This window comes from Scylla paramamosain, unplaced genomic scaffold, assembly GCF_035594125.1.
Source record: "Scylla paramamosain isolate STU-SP2022 unplaced genomic scaffold, ASM3559412v1 Contig15, whole genome shotgun sequence".
NCBI lineage: Eukaryota > Metazoa > Arthropoda > Malacostraca > Decapoda > Portunidae > Scylla > Scylla paramamosain.
In genome coordinates, this window is record NW_026973680.1 from 216,501 (window position 1) to 222,500 (window position 6,000).

Sequence of the window (6,000 nt, forward strand, 5' to 3'; positions counted from 1 at the left end):
TAATAGCAACCACTCTGCACTAAATAAATTTCAAAACTAACACCAGCTCACATCCTGATCACTCAACTAATCAGCACTAACATGAGACACCGTCAGTGTGACACAAACAACAGTGAGTGGAAGGGTGACATGGAGTGTGGCAGTGCAGCTCACCTCCTTGGAGTCATCGAGGGCCAAGGTAAGGCCCAGCATGGCACTCACAGTGGACTTGCCCAAGCCTCCCTTGCCAGACAGCACCAGCACCTTGTTCTTGACGGATGCCAGGCGCTCCCTCACCACCACCAGGTCTGTGCACCATATGCCATCATTATGATTTTTTATTTTTACTTTCATTTTATTTATTTATTTTTCTATACAAGAGGGGCACTGGCCAAGGGCAACAAAAAGAGCAAAGGAGAAAGTCTATTGATGTGTCAGTCCCAAAAGAAGTGTCAAAAATGTCATCCAATATTGGAGGATGTGTCATGAAGCCTCCCTCTTGAAAGAGCTCAAGTCATAGGAAAGAGTAAATACAGAAGTAGGGAGTTCCTGATTTTACCAGAGAAAGTGATTAATTATTTAGAATACTAGTTAACTCTTACATTAGAGAGGTGGACAGAATAGGGGTGAGAGAAAGAAGAAAGTCTAGTGCTGCGAGGCCATGGGAGGAGGGGAGGCATACAGTTAGCAAGATCAGAAGAGCAGTCAGTGTGAAAAATGTGGTAGAGGATAGCAAGAGATGCAATAATGTGCCAATGAGAGAGAGGCTGAAGACAGTCAGTTAGGGGTGAGTAGTTGATAAGATGAAATGCTTTTGACACTAAACAAAAATTAGCAACTGTTGTGTATTGAAGCATCTCACTCATGTTATCAATAAGGTGTACTGAAGCATTTCATCAGATGTATCAGTGAAGCGTTTCACCAAAGGGGTTCAGAACCTCCTGGCCAGACACGAACCTTACACAGGGGAGTGAATACCTTTGTAGGCAAGACTTGAGTGGGAGTAAAAACAGTGAGCACTTACTCTCTTCCACCTCACACAGTCCCTCCACACTAAAGCAACCAAGGCATAGTACATTTCATGGCTATAAATCAAATAAAAACTAATATACATACTAGTTAAGCTTGCAATAAAACCTGTGCAAAGACCAAGCATAAGATATCACAGGAAATCATTGCCAAACAGCTTTTTTTCATCCAAGTCTCTTAGTACTGGTATAACAAGAAGCAATGGATGTGATACAGAGTGTTGTAGGACAGCCTGAGGATAGGTAAAAAGAGTGGTTTGGTGCCCCAGGAGTGTTGCATGAACATGTCTGATACACCCAGTGAGCCAACTTACTTATGGCATACACAAAGATATGAAATAAAAAGTTTGTCCAGCAATCCAGCCGTCTATAAGTGTGTGATGCCCACTCCTAAAAACTTCCCCCACAGGACAAGAATGGCAGTGTCCATTGATTCCTGTCCTTGAATGCTCTAATCCTCACCTTATCTCCCCTCCCACACTCCAGCAAGACAGAGCTCTCCACAGCAAGGCTTCCATACATCAAGTCCACAGGCTGACTCATACCAGGTACAGCATCAGGACTCACTTCAAAACTTTCTACACTAAGCAAGACTCACCATTTTCTACAGTAGGCAAGGTTTCAACAACAAAATTCAAATCATAAAACATCCAGACAGAGGAGAGCCACAGGAAGGTGAAAGTAAAGCATAAAGAAGTATGTATGAGTGAGTGAGACAGTTGCCAGTGAGGACAGAAGCCTTCAAACAGCCTTGAGGGAGTGACTGGGTGGAGGGAGGTGGAGACTCTTCTGCCGTGGCTGCCCCTCCTGCAGGATGCGCTTATGATGCAGTTAACTTTAAGTGAATGCAGGAACAGAAATACACTAGAGAGGAAAAAAAAGAGATGAGAAAGACTGAGAAACAAATGGAACACAAACCATAAAGAGAAATGAAAAGAAAAAATACAAGAGTAAAATAAGAAACAAACAAAAGAAAGAAGGAGAAATATATTAGCAGGACAGAGGCACCAGTACAGGACACACACTGCACATAACAAAGCTGCCATTACAGATTACACCCAACATTACACTCAACATGGGCAGCTGAGTTCCTGGAAACTAGACACACTAATCTTATAACACTTCCACCAATCAAACCCAACTCAGCCATCACTCATAAGAACAAAAGAACACAAGGGAAACGGCAGGAAGCCATCAGGCCTACAAGTGGGAGTCCCTGTACGAAACATACCTACCTATTTCCACCATTCTCATCAAAAAATTTGTCTAATCTTTTAAAACTTGCTATTTGATTCATCCACTACTCTATCTAATAACCAATTTCTTCCTATCACTTTTCACTGATCATTCTCATCTATACATTTGTCTAATCTTGTTTCATAGCTCCCTAATGACTCAGCACTAACAACCTGGTCACAGATTCTATTCCATCTGTTCACCACTCTATTGAGAACCTATTTCTTCCTCACTGTTTAAAAGCAGCATTAATGTACACAATTCTTTGCCTCAAGCCCCAGGTGTGTGTGTGTGTGTGTGTGTGTGTGTGTGTGTGTGTGTGTGTGTGTGTGTGTGTGTGTGTGTGTGTGTGTTGTTGAGGGTCTGGCCAAGGGTAACAGAAACTAAAGGCGTCAGATCCTGAAGGAGACAGTGAAAGCAGTCCAAAATTACCTGGAGAAATGTCTTGAAGCTTCACTCCCTCTCAAAGAAGTTAAAGTCACAGACAGGAGTAAATACAGAAGAAACAGGGAGTTCCAGAATTTACCAGTGAAGCTTGCCAGTGTGAGTCCAAAGTGAGGCAGAGGACATGTTCACTGCTGTACAACTTTTCCACTGGTCATCTACACAACTTTTTAAACAATTTCTTGAATAATTGTGTAGCTTAAAAACAATATAACGTGCTATTCTTTGTCTACTTTCTGTGCATCCAGTAAGCAGTTTTCTCGTGCTCTGAATGTTAACAAGGGACAGTCAATACATTGGAAGTGTTCCCAACATAGCACCTGTCACTATGTTACTGGGTACACCCTGAAAAGTTTTGTTCATGATACAACACAAATTTGCAACTTCATAATCAACTTTGAAAGCCTACACGGTAATAATGCAATTAAAAAAGTAAGTGAAGGAAGGAATAACTTCCTACCATTACCAAAAAGATCAAGCTACTGTTCACTTTCAACCAGTGACAACAGTGTGGACAACATGAAGGATATCAAGAATATCAAGCCAGGTAAACTCTGGAACTCCCTACCTGCTTCTGTATTTCCTCTTTTGACTTGAATTATTTAAAAATGGAAGTTTTAAGATGGTTCAAATTTTGGATGATCCTTTTTTGAGTGTACTCTATAAGGACTAGCACCTTGAGTGAGCCTTTCTATAACTTTTGCTGCCCTATGCCAGTGCCCCTCTTACATGAAAGAAAAAAATGAGGGAAAAAATAATCTGCATCATAAAGGCAATCCTTGAGTGTGATGACTAAGCAGGGCAAAGCAGAGACCAGTGGTGGGAAAGTTCATGTTGAGGCCAAGTAAGCATGGCACACTCTCATATCTCACTCCTGGTGGCATGACTCTGGCCTCTGGCACAAATAAACAATCTTTCTGACAAGCAGACGTCCACTAGGGGATGACGGGACTAAGAGAATGAATGATGTGTCTATGAATGTGCGTTGCTTTGTCAGGGACATCTCATGTGGAATTGCTGGTTTGGTATATAGATAAAAATAGACAGATGTATTAGATGTATGTTAAGACAAGTGTTGGGTCTTGGTGTGAATGTGTGGGGCCAGCTGTACTATGACTTAGCTCCTGGTGTAGTAGGCGGGTCCATGAGACTGTCCCTCTCCACCAGGGGAAGACAGCTCAAAGAGTGTGAATGATGTGTGTTTGTGAATGTGTGGTGCTTTGTCTGTGCCAACCCATGTCACTGCTGGCCTGCTAAATGGATGCAGAGATAGATATTTATTCTTAACATATGGCCATACATACTTCCCCCCTCAGTGTTAGTACTCACATTCTTGGCAAAGGTTCCTAGGATATCCTCAATGTCTCTCTTGAACTTCCTCTCCATGTCCCTCATGAACTACTCCATCTGGGAGAATGGCTTCCGCCAAAAGGGGCCACGGTGGATCAGCCTCACCTGGCTCGGGTGAACCATGGGAAGCACCAAGGCCCTCCTGCTGCCGGGCTGGGTCGGTGCCGCCCTCACCTGGGGAGCTGCTCGTCCCACTATGAGGAAAGACACCATGGCTGCTGCTGCTGCTGCCTGCCGATGGGGAGGACAGCTGTTACGGTTACATTATACTGCCACACCTCTGGGAAGATGCTCCTTACCTAAACATTACAAGAGCACACAACTTTTTTGGTCTAAAGGGTAACTTTTCTTGTTCCCTACTTGAAAGAGTGGAAGTTGGTTGGTTGGATGTATCTACTGGTACACAAGCTCACCAACCCACAACTCTACCCAGTCACCAACACGTTTAACATGCCTACGAAAGATACAATTGTACAACTTGAAAAAAATGAAATAAAATAACCAAGAAGAACACTAGGGCCTCATCCTAGGAATCATCTATGTCTATGAAGAGTTATCTTCGATAAAAGACAAGTCAAGGATGAGTTCCTTTGCAATGATGAAGAGATCTAGGCAGAGGTGAATCAAGGATACAGAGTTCCCTTAATTGCCATGATGCAATCAGGGCTGAGGTGGATCAAGGATGAAGAGTTCCCTTGCAATGACGCAGAGATTAAGAACTGAAAGAAATCACGGTAATTCTTAAGAAATACACCTCCACACATATCTTATTAATCTTTTCCCCTCTCCCCCAACAAGCTTGGGGGCACGTGGGGAATCGGGGGTTTTGGGGGGGACATAAAAGACCGATAAATGGACTTTGAAAATCTAGGGAAATTTCCCTAGAATAAAAAAATTTGGGGTAAAATTTAAGTTTTAACCAATATGCCAGAATAATTATATACCTAACCTAACTAAGGGGGCTGCACCCCCCCTGGACCTCCCCTAAGGTTACTAACCTAACCTGTGCTTTTAACCTAACCTAACATAACCTAACCTAACCTGGGGGCTGCGCCCCCTCCTGGACCCCCCCTGTTATCCAGGGGAGCTGCGCCCCCCCTGGACCCCCCCTAAGGTCACTAACCTAACCTATGCTTTTAACCTAACCTAACCTATGCTTTTCAACCTAACCTAACATAACCTAACATAACCTGGGGGCTGCGCCCCCTCCTGGACCCCCCCCTGCTATCCAAGGGAGCTGCGCCCCCCCTGGACCCCCCCTAAGGTTACTAACCTAAACCAACGCACGACCGCACGCAGTGTAACTTCAGCACGGACAGGTAAGCAGGACGGATCTCGGGAATACTGGAGAAACTTTAACATTGTATTGTAACCTTAATATCAAGGAGCGATCAGTAAAACCTTTACAGACATGTAGCTATACTACTTACACTTCTTGAAAGCACACCTTACTGAAAATAATCTTGGGTGCGTTGTTCTTAAGATTTTCCGAAATCACGGTAATAAGTTGTAGTGTAGTGACGCGCAGATCAAGGTAAGAATGAAATCAAGGTGGTAATGGTTCCCTTGCTGTGACGCTGATCACGGTAAAACAAAGCAGGGAAAGAAACTCCCTTGCAGTGACACAAATATCAAGGTAAGAAGCAGACCAAGGCAATAAGCCTCTTTGCAATGACACGCAAACCAAGGCAACAAACAATCACAGACAATCCTTATGGCTAGGCGGTGATGGTGGTGGCGGCGAGTCTCCTACCACTCCTCACATTTCCCCACACACGGCCTGACAACTCACGTGCAGCTCAACACATCAAAGCAAGACCCCTCACGTACCTAGAGCGACGTGCCTGCAGGGGAGTAGAGGCTGAGAAAGGCTGTGATGCCCCGAGAAAGGCGATGCTACGTTACTCGCATGCGCCGTCAGTTGAAATCTGTATCTGCCTTCAGTCTGGTCTCCTCTATTCGT